The sequence below is a fragment of the Culex pipiens genome, chromosome 2 (assembly GCF_016801865.2).
Source record: "Culex pipiens pallens isolate TS chromosome 2, TS_CPP_V2, whole genome shotgun sequence".
In the NCBI taxonomy this organism is placed as follows: domain Eukaryota; kingdom Metazoa; phylum Arthropoda; class Insecta; order Diptera; family Culicidae; genus Culex; species Culex pipiens.
The window spans coordinates 191,127,093-191,145,660 of record NC_068938.1 but is presented as its reverse complement, the minus strand read 5'-3'; the positions used below and the strand labels follow the sequence as shown (position 1 = coordinate 191,145,660).

The 18,568-nt window shown below is 20.9% G+C and overlaps 1 protein-coding gene across 1 annotated transcript in view; it reads left to right on the top strand.

The window, feature by feature from the left end:
- The window catches only part of LOC120414045 (frizzled), a 185,710-nt gene that overhangs the window by 123,151 nt on the left and 43,991 nt on the right, over positions 1-18,568 (top strand). The window lies entirely within an intron of this gene.

Here is an 18,568-nt window from a genome sequence, read left to right as displayed (position 1 = left end):
TAATTTTATGCAAAATCGTCCAATCTTTCGAATGAAAATGGCTGCGTAATGATAAGTGGTTGCGAACACGGTCAAAATTCAAAATTAAGAGTAAGTTTCCCAAAAACCCTAAAAATTACCCTTGAAAAAATAATTTTTCAAATGTTTATCAAAGTGCGATAGAAAGCCCTCGCGATTACCTTTCCAACGATATATAAGTTTTTGATGTTTGGTAATGTATTTTGGGAGATATCATTTCTTCAAACTAGGGCATTTTTTCGAAAAAATCCATTGTTCAAAACATGTTTTTATTTACAGGTGGCTAACGGCTGACATTTTCATTGGTTCGAAGGTAGTTTTTATGGTTTTTTGGTGCGCCGAATCGAATGAGAACATTGCCGTAACGATTTGAGAACATGTGCATCTAGTGGGACGGTTTCAGCGAGAATTGCTCTAATGTGAAAAAACAGAACATATTTCGCTTCGTTTGATACTCATATAAAACCTGAGTATTTTTGAAAAGTTCGGTAGTTGGTAAAAATCTTAGTATTTTCAAAAAAAAATTAAACTCTTATAAAGTGAAAAAAGCATACACTCAAAAAAATGAGTTCGCGTGAACTTGAACAGAGTTCATGCCACCGAGAACCAGGAAGAAAACTGTTCAACTTTTATAGTGCATTGCACCATGAAAGTGAACAGTTTTCTTCCTGGTTCTCGGTGGCATGAACTCTGTTCACGTTTACGCGAACTCATTTTTTTTTTTTTGAGTGAACAAAATTTCGCTTTTTTCGATACCCATACTGCATATTTGAGTTTTTTTTTTTTTTGAAAAAATACTGCAATTGGTGATTTTTTTTTGTATTTTCCAAAAAAAAACTCTATTTATGTGAAAAACCAAACCAGATTTCGCTTCGTTTGATACATATATTGCATATTTTGAAAATTTGAGTGTTTTCGAAAAATACAGTCATTTGTGATTTTTTTTGTATTTTCAAAAAAAAAACTCTAATGAAGTGAAAAAGCATCAAAATTTCGCTTCGATTCATACCCGTATTGCAAATTTGGGAAAATTTGAGTAATTTTCAAAAACACGGAATGTTGTTAAAATTTTAGTGTATAACTTAAAAAACTCTAATAAAGTGAAAAAGCATACAAAATTTCGCATCGTTTAATACAGCGATGCCAGATTATTTAATGGGAGATCTGTATTTTCTTAAAAATAAATCTTTATTTTATCTGTATCATGTCAAATTCGATGCCATAGAAGATTTTTTTAGACTTTCAACAGCAGATTTAAGCAATTTAATCATATTAAAGCATAATTCAATTACTTAATTGTTCAAATTTTTTTATCAGATCATTTTTAAAAAATCTGTTTATCTGTGATTTTTGGGAACGAACAATCTGTATAATACAGATTTATCTGTATATCTGGCAAAGCTGGTTTGAAACCCATAGTGTAATTTCGAAAAATACGGTATTTTGTGAGCAATTTTGAGTACATATTTAACTTTGAAACTTACAAAATTTTCAAAAAATATGTTCTAATTATTGAAATTTAACATGACATGGTTGAATTAATCGACTTTAAAATGATTTAAAAAATGAGTTATCGTTCATTACACAGCGTAACAAAATATTTTTTTTATTTTTTGGCAGCACGAAAAAAAATGCTCCTCTAGGGATCGGCTTCCCGAACAAAATGCAACCTGGCGCATATTTTTATTGTTATCCTAACTCGAGATATTCAATGCAGAAGTTTTGCATATGAATCACCCCCCGTCGGAAAATATTTTTTATTTTGTTTTCTCTGTAACTTTTGATCAATTAGGTCTTTTTGGACGCTTCCGGTGTCATTCGACGGTAAATTGTTAGAAAAACTCAAGATTTGGTCCCATTAGCCGGTTCCCGTAACCGGTTCCGGAGGAAATCCGGAATATTGGCCAAAACTGTGCAAAAACTTCAAAATTTTGAAGTTTTTTGCTCTTAATGCGAAGTGAACGCACTATAGCATGAAACAATCCATACAAACTAAAAAAATGTTGGTCCCAGCATGTTTGAAGGTGTTTAATGGAAAAGGTGGCCATTGAGAACCGGTTCCGGTCAATCCGGATCCGGAAACTCCGGAAAAAATTAAGCAATATTTTCACAATTCCAATGTGTCAGACAGATATAAATAAAAGTGTTGTTGAAGCATTCTTTGCTACTTCATATTCATATTACCACAAAAACATGGCCAAGTGGCCAATGGGAACCTGCTCTGAATGTTCCGGATCAGGGAACCTGTGGAAATTATATTTTTTTAATTAATTTTATGAAGCAGTTTTTATTAAGAAATTTTCAAGGTTTCTGGAAAAAATATGAATTAATCCGAAATCAGAATCAGAAATGTGGCCAAGTGGCCAACGGGAACCCGTTCTGAATGTTCCGGATCAGGGAACCAGTGGTCACTTGAAATGTGTATTAATTTAAAATAGCATAATTTAATTAGGAAATTTTCTAGTTTTCTAGAAAAATCAGAATTAATTAAAATCAGAATCAGAAATATGGCCAGGTAACCAACAGGAACCCGTTTTAAATGTTCTGGATTAGGGAACCAGTGAACATTTGAAATTTTTATCAAGTTTTCAAAAAACATATTTAGATTAATGAAATTTAAAAATTCCTGTAAAAATTAAGAACATATTCGATATCAGAATTAGAAATATTGCCAAGTGGGGGGGGGAACTCGTTCTGAATGTTTTGGAGCATGTTACCAGAGGAAACTTGAATTTTTAATTAATTTAAAAAACTTGACTTTTTTTGTTTATTTTATAAAGCATATTTTCATTAAGAAATTTTTTAGATTTCTAGAAAAATCTAAATTTATTTGAAATCAGCATCAGAAATGTTGCCAAGTGGCCAAGTGACTGGTCACAATTTTTATTAATTTAAAAAATTTAGTGGTTTATTTGAAATCAGAATTAGAAATGTTTCCAAATGGCCAACGGGAACCCGTTCTGAATTTTCCGGATCAGGGAACCAGTGGTCACTTGAAATGTTTATTAATTTAGAATAAAGCATATATTAATTAACACTGGAACGCCCAACGCATGCCCAACTTACACGGACGCCCAAGCCTCCCAAAAAAGTTGGAACGGTAACTTCAACTCGCTGGTTCTCGGGCATAACTCAACCAATCGGGACGATTCTTGTTTCCAGGGATTTGTAAGAATGTCTAGATGATCCCAAAATTTTGCAGAACTTGATTTGAACAAATCTGTAATTTCTGCGACCGAAAACATCGTTCCAACTTTTTTAAAACGACAGCCTCCGCGGAATTTTTGGCGAATTTTTTTTTTACACGCGAAAAAAAAAGTTGGAACGATGTTTTTGATCGCAAAAATTACAGATTTGATCAAATTGAGTTCTGCAAAGTTCTAGGATCATCTAGACATCCTAACAAATCACTGGGAAAAAGAATTGTCTTGATTGGGTGAGTTATGCCCGAGAACCAGCGAGTTGAAGTTACCGTTCCAACTTTTTTGGAGCCTTGGGCGTTGGAATGTTAAGAAATTTTCTAGTTTTCTAGAAAAATCAGAATTAATTCAAAATCAGAATCAGAAATGTGGCCAGGTGACAAACAGGAACCCGTTTAAATTGATCCGGATTAGAGAAAAAGTGAATATTTGAAATTTTTATCAAGTTTTCAAAAACATATTTTGATTAATGAAATTTTAAAATTCCTGTACAAATTCAGAATTTATTTAAAATCAGAATTTAATATTTACGATAGATCAACTATGGTCCCCTTGGAACGAGGTTTAAAGTAAAATACTTTATGTCAAAATCGGCCGTGGAATCAATTTTTCAAAATTGATTTAAAAATCTAATTTAAACCTATTGTGAAAAATCAAAATCAAAAAAAATTATACTTTCGTTGTAAACAAGAATATCACTAATTTTAGTTCAATTTTAGGATTCAAATTAGATCCTATGTTTTGTTACATGAATAATTGTGGTGAGGGAGAAGGAATGTCCAATGTGTTAAAAAAATGACATCCTTTTCCCTCTCCAATAGATTTATCTACGTGTGTAGGTAGAACCTCGTGGCGCGTTGGTTAGCGGCTTCGGCTGCCGATCCCTAAGTTGCTATGGGGCGCGGGTTCGATTCCCGCCTTATCCTCCTGGCCTTCTATCGGATGGGGAAGTAAAACGTCGGTCCATTTGCGTAAAAGAGGTTTTGGGTGACTCACCACACATAACCTTCGGACGCCTAGAAATGAGCAGAAACTTGCAACAGAGACCACAAAAGACCCGGGGGTCGTTAAAGTTGATTGCTTTGCTTTTTTACGTGCGCATGTATTGCGTATACGTACATGAAAAAGATTGAGTTTAAATTTTGTACCGGCCAGCAAAACAAATGGTGCGCTAGGACCCTATTGTAAACCATAAATGTGAGGAAGGCACCAACCACCTATAGGTGGATTAAGTAACGTTTTTTTTTATAAAGCATATTCTAATTATAAAATTTTCTAGATTTCTAGAAAAATCTAAATTTATTTGAAATCAGAATTGAAAATGTTGTCAAATGGCCAACGAGAACCTGTTCTGACTAGTCACAATTTTAATTAATTTAAAAAATATATCTATTTTACTGATTTTTTTCAAAGTTTTGGAAAAAATCACAGTTTATTTTAAATCAGATTTAGAAATATTGCCAAGTGGCCAACGGAAACCCATTCTGAATGTTCCGGTTCAGGGAACCAGTGGTTACTTGAAATGTTTATTAATTAAAAAAAGCATATTTTAATAAGGAAATTTTCTAGTTTTCTAGAAAAATCAGAATTAATTAAAATCAGAATCAGAAATATGGCCAGGTAACCAACAGGAACCCGTTTTAAATGTTCTGGATTAGGGAACCAGTTAACATTTGAAATTTTTATCATGTTTTCAAAAACATATTTTGATAAATGAAATTTTAAATTTAAACCACAATCAACCAAACCACAATTAAAATTCCTGTAAAAATTCAGAATTTACTTGAAATCAGAATTAGATGTTGCCAAGTGGTCAACGGCAATCCGTTCTGACTGTTCCGGATCAAGAAACCAGTGGGCATGCAGGGTTGTTATGGGAAAGTCGAAAGAAAATCCGCGCCAAATCCGCGCTGATCGAAACCTCAATCCGCGCGTAATTCACGCCATATAAAAAAAATCGCGACAAACATTCAAGAAACATTATTTCCAAAGAAAAAACTAATACAGAAAGTATTTGATAAAAAAAATGAAACTCGTTTTATGTTTGAAGGAATGATAGCAAAAAATCCTTTTAAAAAATACCTAAAAAGACGTCAAGAAAAATGTCACCAACATAAACTTTTTGCGAATCAGAGGGACACTACAATAATTTTGACCAATATAAACGAAATAGAAAATTATAAACCAATATAAACAAAATTTTAAAATCTAATAAATGAAATTTAACTTCAAAAATATAACCTCAAAAAACCAAAATCTAAAATTTGAATATGATTGAATTTTAGATTTCGAAATTCTAAAAATTCAAAATCTATGAATTTTAATACAGATTGTATTCCATATCCCACATTTAATTTCGAATAATTTCGAAACAAATTGCATTTCCAATATTTGAAATATTTTCTTCCAAAAATTAAAGATTTTAGGAATTTAAGAATGTGAGAATTTAAGAATTTAAGAATTTATGAATTTATGAATTTATGAATTTATGAATTTATGAATTTATGAATTTATGAATTTATGAATTTATGAATTTATGAATTTATGAATTTATGAATTTATGAATTTATGAATTTATGAATTTATGAATTTATGAATTTATGAATTTATGAATTTATGAATTTATGAATTTATGAAATTTATGAATTTATGAATTTATGAATTTATGAATTTATGAATTTATGAATTTATGAATTTATGAATTTATGAATTTATGAATTTATGAATTTATGAATTTATGAATTTATGAATTTATGAATTTATGAATTTATGAATTTATGAATTTATGAATTTATGAATATATGAATTTATGAATTTATGAATTTATGAATTTATGAATTTATGAATTTATGAATTTATGAATTTATGAATTTATGAATTTATGAATTTATGAATTTATGAATTTATGAATTTATGAATTTATGAATTTATGAATTTATGAATTTATGAATTTATGAATTTATGAATTTATGAATTTATGAATTTATGAATTTATGAATTTATGAATTTATGAATTTATGAATTTATGAATTTATGAATTTATGAATTTATGAATTTATGAATTTATGAATTTATGAATTTATGAATTTATGAATTTATGAATTTATGAATTTATGAATTTATGAATTTATGAATTTATGAATTTATGAATTTATGAATTAATGAATTTATGAATTTATGAATTTATGAATTTATGAATTTATGAATTTATGAATTTATGAATTTATGAATTTATGAATTTATGAATTTATGAATTTATGAATTTATGAATTTATGAATTTATGAATTTATGAATTTATGAATTTATGAATTTATGAATTTATGAATTTATGAATTTATGAATTTATGAATTTATGAATTTATGAATTTATGAATTTATGAATTTATGAATTTATGAATTTATGAATTTATGAATTTATGAATTTATGAATTTATGAATTTATGAATTTATGAATACATGAATTTATGAATTTATGAATTTATGAATTTATGAATTTATGAATACATAAATTTATGAATTTAAGAATTTAAGAATTTAAGAATTTAAGAATTTAAGAATTTAAGAATTTAAGAATTTAAGAATTTAAGAATTTAAGAATTTAAGAATTTAAGAATTTAAGAATTTAAGAATTTAAGAATTTAAGAATTTAAGAATTTAAGAATTTAAGAATTTAAGAATTTAAGAATTTAAGAATTTAAGAATTTAAGAATTTAAGAATTTAAGAATTTAAGAATTTAAGAATTTAAGAATTTAAGAATTTAAGAATTTAAGAATTTAAGAATTTAAGAATTTAAGAATTTAAGAATTTAAGAATTTAAGAATTTAAGAATTTAAGAATTTAAGAATTTAAGAATTTAAGAATTTAAGAATTTAAGAATTTAAGAATTTAAGAATTTAAGAATTTAAGAATTTAAGAATTTAAGAATTTAAGAATTTAAGAATTTAAGAATTTAAGAATTTAAGAATTTAAGAATTTAAGAATTTAAGAATTTAAGAATTTAAGAATTTAAGAATTTAAGAATTTAAGAATTTAAGAATTTAAGAATTTAAGAATTTAAGAATTTAAGAATTTAAGAATTTAAGAATTTAAGAATTTAAGAATTTAAGAATTTAAGAATTTAAGAATTTAAGAATTTAAGAATTTAAGAATTTAAGAATTTAAGAATTTAAGAATTTAAGAATTTAAGAATTTAAGAATTTAAGAATTTAAGAATTTAAGAATTTAAGAATTTAAGAATTTAAGAATTTAAGAATTTAAGAATTTAAGAATTTAAGAATTTAAGAATTTAAGAATTTAAGAATTTAAGAATTTAAGAATTTAAGAATTTAAGAATTTAAGAATTTAAGAATTTAAGAATTTAAGAATTTAAGAATTTAAGAATTTAAGAATTTAAGAATTTAAGAATTTAAGAATTTAAGAATTTAAGAATTTAAGAATTTAAGAATTTAAGAATTTAAGAATTTAAGAATTTAAGAATTTAAGAATTTAAGAATTTAAGAATTTAAGAATTTAAGAATTTAAGAATTTAAGAATTTAAGAATTTAAGAATTTAAGAATTTAAGAATTTAAGAATTTAAGAATTTAAGAATTTAAGAATTTAAGAATTTAAGAATTTAAGAATTTAAGAATTTAAGAATTTAAGAATTTAAGAATTTAAGAATTTAAGAATTTAAGAATTTAAGAATTTAAGAATTTAAGAATTTAAGAATTTAAGAATTTAAGAATTTAAGAATTTAAGAATTTAAGAATTTAAGAATTTAAGAATTTAAGAATTTAAGAATTTAAGAATTTAAGAATTTAAGAATTTAAGAATTTAAGAATTTAAGAATTTAAGAATTTAAGAATTTAAGAATTTAAGAATTTAAGAATTTAAGAATTTAAGAATTTAAGAATTTAAGAATTTAAGAATTTAAGAATTTAAGAATTTAAGAATTTAAGAATTTAAGAATTTAAGAATTTAAGAATTTAAGAATTTAAGAATTTAAGAATTTAAGAATTTAAGAATTTAAGAATTTAAGAATTTAAGAATTTAAGAATTTAAGAATTTAAGAATTTAAGAATTTAAGAATTTAAGAATTTAAGAATTTAAGAATTTAAGAATTTAAGAATTTAAGAATTTAAGAATTTAAGAATTTAAGAATTTAAGAATTTAAGAATTTAAGAATTTAAGAATTTAAGAATTTAAGAATTTAAGAATTTAAGAATTTAAGAATTTAAGAATTTAAGAATTTAAGAATTTAAGAATTTAAGAATTTAAGAATTTAAGAATTTAAGAATTTAAGAATTTAAGAATTTAAGAATTTAAGAATTTAAGAATTTAAGAATTTAAGAATTTAAGAATTTAAGAATTTAAGAATTTAAGAATTTAAGAATTTAAGAATTTAAGAATTTAAGAATTTAAGAATTTAAGAATTTAAGAATTTAAGAATTTAAGAATTTAAGAATTTAAGAATTTAAGAATTTAAGAATTTAAGAATTTAAGAATTTAAGAATTTAAGAATTTAAGAATTTAAGAATTTAAGAATTTAAGAATTTAAGAATTTAAGAATTTAAGAATTTAAGAATTTAAGAATTTAAGAATTTAAGAATTTAAGAATTTAAGAATTTAAGAATTTAAGAATTTAAGAATTTAAGAATTTAAGAATTTAAGAATTTAAGAATTTAAGAGTTTAAGAGTTTAAGAATTTAAGAATTTAAGAATTTAAGAATTTAAGAATTTAAGAATTTAAGAATTTAAGAATTTAAGAATTTAAGAATTTAAGAATTTAAGAATTTAAGAATTTAAGAATTTAAGAATTTAAGAATTTAAGAATTTAAGAATTTAAGAATTTAAGAATTTAAGAATTTAAGAATTTTAGAATTTAAGAATTTAAGAATTTAAGAATTTAAGAATTTAAGAATTTAAGAATTTAAGAATTTAAGAATTTAAGAATTTAAGAATTTAAGAATTTAAGAATTTAAGAATTTAAGAATTTAAGAATTTAAGAATTCAAGAATTTAAGAGTTTAAGAGTTTAAGAATTTAAGAATTTAAGAATTTAAGAATTTAAGAATTTAAGAATTTAAGAATTTAAGAATTTAAGAATTTAAGAATTTAAGAATTTAAGAATTTAAGAATTTAAGAATTTAAGAATTTAAGAATTTAAGAATTTAAGAATTTAAGAATTTAAGAATTTAAGAATTTAAGAATTTAAGAATTTAAGAATTTAAGAATTTAAGAATTTAAGAATTTAAGAATTTAAGAATTTAAGAATTTAAGAATTTAAGAATTTAAGAATTTAAGAATTTAAGAATTTAAGAATTTAAGAATTTAAGAATTTAAGAATTTAAGAATTTAAGAATTTAAGAATTTAAGAATTTAAGAATTTAAGAATTTAAGAATTTAAGAATTTAAGAATTTAAGAATTTAAGAATTTAAGAATTTAAGAATTTAAGAATTTAAGAATTTAAGAATTTTAGAATTTAAGAATTTAAGAATTTAAGAATTTAAGAATTTAAGAATTTTAGAATTTAAGAATTTAAGAATTTTAGAATTTAAGAATTTAAGAATTTAAGAATTTAAGAATTTAAGTATTTAAGTATTTAAGAATTTAAGAATTTAAGAATTTAAGAATTTAAGAATTTAAGAATTTAAGAATTCAAGAATTTAAGAGTTTAAGAGTTTAAGAATTTAAGAATTTAAGAATTTAAGAATTTAAGAATTTAAGAATTTAAGAATTTAAGAATTTAAGAATTTAAGAATTTAAGAATTTAAGAATTTAAGAATTTAAGAATTTAAGAATTTAAGAATTTAAGAATTTAAGAATTTAAGAATTTAAGAATTTAAGAATTTAAGAATTTAAGAATTTAAGAATTTAAGAATTTAAGAATTTAAGAATTTAAGAATTTAAGAATTTAAGAATTTAAGAATTTAAGAATTTAAGAATTTAAGAATTTAAGAATTTAAGAATTTAAGAATTTAAGAATTTAAGAATTTAAGAATTTAAGAATTTAAGAATTTAAGAATTTAAGAATTTAAGAATTTAAGAATTTAAGAATTTAAGAATTTAAGAATTTAAGAATTTAAGAATTTAAGAATTTAAGAATTTAAGAATTTAAGAATTTAAGAATTTAAGAATTTAAGAATTTAAGAATTTAAGAATTTAAGAATTCAAGAATTTAAGAGTTTAAGAGTTTAAGAATTTAAGAATTTAAGAATTTAAGAATTTAAGAATTTAAGAATTTAAGAATTTAAGAATTTAAGAATTTAAGAATTTAAGAATTTAAGAATTTAAGAATTTAAGAATTTAAGAATTTAAGAATTTAAGAATTTAAGAATTTAAGAATTTAAGAATTTAAGAATTTAAGAATTTAAGAATTTAAGAATTTAAGAATTTAAGAATTTAAGAATTTAAGAATTTAAGAATTTAAGAATTTAAGAATTTAAGAATTTAAGAATTTAAGAATTTAAGAATTTAAGAATTTAAGAATTTAAGAATTTAAGAATTTAAGAATTTAAGAATTTAAGAATTTAAGAATTTAAGAATTTAAGAATTTAAGAATTTAAGAATTTAAGAATTTAAGAATTTAAGAATTTAAGAATTTAAGAATTTAAGAATTTAAGAATTTAAGAATTTAAGAATTTAAGAATTTAAGAATTTAAGAATTTAAGAATTTAAGAATTTAAGAATTTAAGAATTTAAGAATTTAAGAATTTAAGAATTTAAGAATTTAAGAATTTAAGAATTTAAGAATTTAAGAATTTAAGAATTTAAGAATTTAAGAATTTAAGAATTTAAGAATTTAAGAATTTAAGAATTTAAGAATTTAAGAATTTAAGAATTTAAGAATTTAAGAATTTAAGAATTTAAGAATTTAAGAATTTAAGAATTTAAGAATTTAAGAATTTAAGAATTTAAGAATTTAAGAATTTAAGAATTTAAGAATTTAAGAATTTAAGAATTTAAGAATTTAAGAATTTAAGAATTTAAGAATTTAAGAATTTAAGAATTTAAGAATTTAAGAATTTAAGAATTTAAGAATTTAAGAATTTAAGAATTTAAGAATTTAAGAATTTAAGAATTTAAGAATTTAAGAATTTAAGAATTTAAGAATTTAAGAATTTAAGAATTTAAGAATTTAAGAATTTAAGAATTTAAGAATTTAAGAATTTAAGAATTTAAGAATTTAAGAATTTAAGAATTTAAGAATTTAAGAATTTAAGAATTTAAGAATTTAAGAATTTAAGAATTTAAGAATTTAAGAATTTAAGAATTTAAGAATTTAAGAATTTAAGAATTTAAGAATTTAAGAATTTAAGAATTTAAGAATTTAAGAATTTAAGAATTTAAGAATTTAAGAATTTAAGAATTTAAGAATTTAAGAATTTAAGAATTTAAGAATTTAAGAATTTAAGAATTTAAGAATTTAAGAATTTAAGAATTTAAGAATTTAAGAATTTAAGAATTTAAGAATTTAAGAATTTAAGAATTTAAGAATTTAAGAATTTAAGAATTTAAGAATTTAAGAATTTAAGAATTTAAGAATTTAAGAATTTAAGAATTTAAGAATTTAAGAATTTAAGAATTTAAGAATTTAAGAATTTAAGAATTTAAGAATTTAAGAATTTAAGAATTTAAGAATTTAAGAATTTAAGAATTTAAGAATTTAAGAATTTAAGAATTTAAGAATTTAAGAATTTAAGAATTTAAGAATTTAAGAATTTAAGAATTTAAGAATTTAAGAATTTAAGAATTTAAGAATTTAAGAATTTAAGAATTTAAGAATTTAAGAATTTAAGAATTTAAGAATTTAAGAATTTAAGAATTTAAGAATTTAAGAATTTAAGAATTTAAGAATTTAAGAATTTAAGAATTTAAGAATTTAAGAATTTAAGAATTTAAGAATTTAAGAATTTAAGAATTTAAGAATTTAAGAATTTAAGAATTTAAGAATTTAAGAATTTAAGAATTTAAGAATTTAAGAATTTAAGAATTTAAGAATTTAAGAATTTAAGAATTTAAGAATTTAAGAATTTAAGAATTTAAGAATTTAAGAATTTAAGAATTTAAGAATTTAAGAATTTAAGAATTTAAGAATTTAAGAATTTAAGAATTTAAGAATTTAAGAATTTAAGAATTTAAGAATTTAAGAATTTAAGAATTTAAGAATTTAAGAATTTAAGAATTTAAGAATTTAAGAATTTAAGAATTTAAGAATTTAAGAATTTAAGAATTTAAGAATTTAAGAATTTAAGAATTTAAGAATTTAAGAATTTAAGAATTTAAGAATTTAAGAATTTAAGAATTTAAGAATTTAAGAATTTAAGAATTTAAGAATTTAAGAATTTAAGAATTTAAGAATTTAAGAATTTAAGAATTTAAGAATTTAAGAATTTAAGAATTTAAGAATTTAAGAATTTAAGAATTTAAGAATTTAAGAATTTAAGAATTTAAGAATTTAAGAATTTAAGAATTTAAGAATTTAAGAATTTAAGAATTTAAGAATTTAAGAATTTAAGAATTTAAGAATTTAAGAATTTAAGAATTTAAGAATTTAAGAATTTAAGAATTTAAGAATTTAAGAATTTAAGAATTTAAGAATTTAAGAATTTAAGAATTTAAGAATTTAAGAATTTAAGAATTTAAGAATTTAAGAATTTAAGAATTTAAGAATTTAAGAATTTAAGAATTTAAGAATTTAAGAATTTAAGAATTTAAGAATTTAAGAATTTAAGAATTTAAGAATTTAAGAATTTAAGAATTTAAGAATTTAAGAATTTAAGAATTTAAGAATTTAAGAATTTAAGAATTTAAGAATTTAAGAATTTAAGAATTTAAGAATTTAAGAATTTAAGAATTTAAGAATTTAAGAATTTAAGAATTTAAGAATTTAAGAATTTAAGAATTTAAGAATTTAAGAATTTAAGAATTAAGAATTTAAGAATTTAAGAGTTTAAGAATTTAAGAATTTAAGAATTTAAGAATTTAAGAATTTAAGAATTTAAGAATTTAAGAATTTAAGAATTTAAGAATTTAAGAATTTAAGAATTTAAGAATTTAAGAATTTAAGAATTTAAGAATTTAAGAATTTAAGAATTTAAGAATTTAAGAATTTAAGAATTTAAGAATTTAAGAATTTTAGAATTTAAGAATTTAAGAATTTAAGAATTTAAGAATTTAAGAATTTAAGAATTCAAGAATTTAAGAATTTAAGAATTTAAGTATTTAAGTATTTAAGAATTTAAGAATTTAAGAATTTAAGAATTTAAGAATTTAAGAATTTAAGAATTTAAGAATTCAAGAATTTAAGAGTTTAAGAGTTTAAGAATTTAAGAATTTAAGAATTTAAGAATTTAAGAATTTAAGAATTTAAGAATTTAAGAATTTAAGAATTTAAGAATTTAAGAATTTAAGAATTTAAGAATTTAAGAATTTAAGAATTTAAGTATTTAAGTATTTAAGAATTTAAGTATTTAAGAATTTAAGAATTTAAGAATTTAAGAATTTAAGAATTTAAGAATTTAAGAATTTAAGAATTTAAGAATTTAAGAATTTAAGAATTTAAGAATTTAAGAATTTAAGAATTTAAGAATTTAAGAATTTAAGAATTTAAGAATTTAAGAATTTAAGAATTTAAGAATTCAAGAATTTAAGAGTTTAAGAGTTTAAGAATTTAAGAATTTAAGAATTTAAGAATTTAAGAATTTAAGAATTTAAGAATTTAAGAATTTAAGAATTTAAGAATTTAAGAATTTAAGAATTTAAGAATTTAAGAATTTAAGAATTTAAGAATTTAAGAATTTAAGAATTTAAGAATTTAAGAATTTAAGAATTTAAGAATTTAAGAATTTAAGAATTTAAGAATTTAAGAATTTAAGAATTTAAGAATTTAAGAATTTAAGAATTTAAGAATTTAAGAATTTAAGAATTTAAGAATTTAAGAATTTAAGAATTTAAGAATTTAAGAATTTAAGAATTTAAGAATTTAAGAATTTAAGAATTTAAGAATTTAAGAATTTAAGAATTTAAGAATTTAAGAATTTAAGAATTTAAGAATTTAAGAATTTAAGAATTTAAGAATTTAAGAATTTAAGAATTTAAGAATTCAAGAATTTAAGAGTTTAAGAGTTTAAGAATTTAAGAATTTAAGAATTTAAGAATTTAAGAATTTAAGAATTTAAGAATTTAAGAATTTAAGAATTTAAGAATTTAAGAATTTAAGAATTTAAGAATTTAAGAATTTAAGAATTTAAGAATTTAAGAATTTAAGAATTTAAGAATTTAAGAATTTAAGAATTTAAGAATTTAAGAATTTAAGAATTTAAGAATTTAAGAATTTAAGAATTTAAGAATTTAAGAATTTAAGAATTTAAGAATTTAAGAATTCAAGAATTTAAGAATTTAAGAATTTAAGTATTTAAGTATTTAAGAATTTAAGAATTTAAGAATTTAAGAATTTAAGAATTTAAGAATTTAAGAATTTAAGAATTTAAGAATTCAAGAATTTAAGAGTTTAAGAGTTTAAGAATTTAAGAATTTAAGAATTTAAGAATTTAAGAATTTAAGAATTTAAGAATTTAAGAATTTAAGAATTTAAGAATTTAAGAATTTAAGAATTTAAGAATTTAAGAATTTAAGAATTTAAGAATTTAAGAATTTAAGAATTTAAGAATTTAAGAATTTAAGAATTTAAGAATTTAAGAATTTAAGAATTTAAGAATTTAAGAATTTAAGAATTTAAGAATTTAAGAATTTAAGAATTTAAGAATTTAAGAATTTAAGAATTTAAGAATTTAAGAATTTAAGAATTTAAGAATTTAAGAATTTAAGAATTTAAGAATTTAAGAATTTAAGAATTTAAGAATTTAAGAATTTAAGAATTTAAGAATTTAAGAATTTAAGAATTTAAGAATTTAAGAATTTAAGAATTTAAGAATTTAAGAATTTAAGAATTTAAGAATTTAAGAATTTAAGAATTTAAGAATTTAAGAATTTAAGAATTTAAGAATTTAAGAATTTAAGAATTTAAGAATTTAAGAATTTAAGAATTTAAGAATTTAAGAATTTAAGAATTTAAGAATTTAAGAATTTAAGAATTTAAGAATTTAAGAATTTAAGAATTTAAGAATTTAAGAATTTAAGAATTTAAGAATTTAAGAATTTAAGAATTTAAGAATTTAAGAATTTAAGAATTTAAGAATTTAAGAATTTAAGAATTTAAGAATTTAAGAATTTAAGAATTTAAGAATTTAAGAATTTAAGAATTTAAGAATTCAAGAATTTAAGAGTTTAAGAGTTTAAGAATTTAAGAATTTAAGAATTTAAGAATTTAAGAATTTAAGAATTTAAGAATTTAAGAATTTAAGAATTTAAGAATTTAAGAATTTAAGAATTTAAGAATTTAAGAATTTAAGAATTTAAGAATTTAAGAATTTAAGAATTTAAGAATTTAAGAATTTAAGAATTTAAGAATTTAAGAATTTAAGAATTTTAGAATTTAAGAATTTAAGAATTTAAGAATTTAAGAATTTAAGAATTTAAGAATTTAAGAATTCAAGAATTTAAGAATTTAAGAATTTAAGTATTTAAGTATTTAAGAATTTAAGAATTTAAGAATTTAAGAATTTAAGAATTTAAGAATTTAAGAATTTAAGAATTTAAGAATTCAAGAATTTAAGAGTTTAAGAGTTTAAGAATTTAAGAATTTAAGAATTTAAGAATTTAAGAATTTAAGAATTTAAGAATTTAAGAATTTAAGAATTTAAGAATTTAAGAATTTAAGAATTTAAGAATTTAAGAATTTAAGAATTTAAGAATTTAAGAATTTAAGAATTTAAGAATTTAAGAATTTAAGAATTTAAGAATTTAAGAATTTAAGAATTTAAGAATTTAAGAATTTAAGAATTTAAGAATTTAAGAATTTAAGAATTTAAGAATTTAAGAATTTAAGAATTTAAGAATTTAAGAATTTAAGAATTTAAGAATTTAAGAATTTAAGAATTTAAGAATTTAAGAATTTAAGAATTTAAGAATTTAAGAATTTAAGAATTTAAGAATTTAAGAATTTAAGAATTTAAGAATTTAAGAATTTAAGAATTTAAGAATTTAAGAATTTAAGAATTTAAGAATTTAAGAATTTAAGAATTTAAGAATTTAAGAATTTAAGAATTTAAGAACTTAAGAACTTAAGAATTTAAGAATTTAAGAATTTAAGAATTTAAGAATTTTTTCAAAAAAAAATTAAAAAAATCAGTAAAATAATTTTTTTTTAAATAATAAAAATTGTGACTAGTCAGAACAGGTTCTCGTTGGCCACTTGACAACATTTTCAATTCTGATTTCAAATAAATTTAGATTTTCCAAGAAATCTAGAAAATTTCATAATTGAAATATGCTTTATAAAATAAACAAAAAAAAAGTCAAGTGAACACTGGTTCCCTGATCCGGAACAGTTGGCCACTTGGCAACATTTTGATTTCTAATTTTAAATATATTCTAATTTTTACAGGAATTTTAAAATTTCATTAATCAAAATATGTTTTCGAAAACTTGATAAAAATTTCAAATGTTCACTGGTTCCCTAATCCAGAACATTTAAAACGGGTTCCTGTTGGTCACCTGGCCACATTTCTGATTCTGATTTTGAATTAATTCTGATTTTTCTAGAAAACTAGAAAATTTCCTTATTAAAATATGCTTTTTTTAATTAATAAACATTTCAAGTAACCACTGGTTCCCTGAACCGGAACATTCAGAATGGGTTTCCGTTGGCCACTTGGCAATATTTCTAAATCTGATTTAAAATAAACTGTGATTTTTTCCAAAACTTTGAAAAAAAAACAGTAAAATAAATATATATTTTTTAAATTAATAAAAATTGTGACCATTCAGAACAGGTTCTCGTTGGCCACTTGACAACATTTTCAATTCTGATTTCAAATAAATTCTTAATTAAAATATGCCAAGTGACCACTGGCTCCCTGATCCGGAACAGTCGGCCACTTGGCAACATTTTTATTTCTTATTTTAAATACATTCAGATTTTTCCAGGGATTTAAAAATTTCATTAATTAAAATATGCATTTTTAAAATTAATTAAAAATTCAAGTTTCCTCTGGTAACATGATCCGAAACATTCAGAACGAGCTCCCTTAGGCCACTTGGCAATATTTCTAATTCTGATATCGACTATGTTCTTAATTTTTACAGGAATTTTTAAATTTCATTAATCTAAATATGTTTTTTGAAAACTTGATAAAAACTTCAAATGTTCACTGGTTCCCTAATCCAGAACATTTAAAACGGGTTCCTGTTGGTTACCTGGCCATATTTCTGATTCTGATTTTAATTAATTCTGATTTTTCTAGAAAACTAGAAAATTTCCTAATTAAATTATGCTATTTTAAATTAATACACATTTCAAATGACCACTGGTTCCCTGATCCGGAACATTCAGAACGGGTTCCCGTTGACCACTTGGCCACATTTCTGATTCTGATTTCGGATTAATTCATATTTTTTCCAGAAACCTTGAAAATTTCTTAATAAAAACTGCTTCATAAAATTAATTAAAAAAATATAATTTCCACAGGTTCCCTGATCCGGAACATTCAGAGCAGGTTCCCATTGGCCACTTGGCCATGTTTTTGTGGTTATATGAATATGAAGTAGCAAAGAATGCTTCAACAACACTTTTATTTATATCTGTCTGACACATTGGAATTGTGAAAATATTGCTTAATTTTTTCCGGAGTTTCCGGATCCGGATTGACCGGAACCGGTTCTCAATGGCCACCTTTTCCATTAAACACCTTCAAACATGCTGGGACCAACATTTTTTTAGTTTGTATGGATTGTTTCATGCTATAGTGCGTTCACTTCGCATTAAGAGCAAAAAACTTCAAAATTTTGAAGTTTTTGCACAGTTTTGGCCAATATTCCGGATTTCCTCCGGAACCGGTTACGGGAACCGGCTAATGGGACCAAATCTTGAGTTTTTCTAACAATTTACCGTCGAATGACACCGGAAGCGTCCAAAAAGACCTAATTGATCAAAAGTTACAGAGAAAACAAAATAAAAAATATTTTCCGACGGGGGGTGATTCATATGCAAAACTTCTGCATTGAATATCTCGAGTTAGGATAACAATAAAAATATGCGCCAGGTTGCATTTTGTTCGGGAAGCCGATCCCTAGAGGAGCATTTTTTTTCGTGCTGCCAAAAAATAAAAAAAATATTTTGTTACGCTGTGTTATCGGCGATAAGATTATCGCCGCTAGAATGATCGAAATCTATCGTTATCGAGCCTCGATAATTTTATCGTTAACAACCTTCAAAATCATCAAACTGAATGAATTTTAACTAAAAC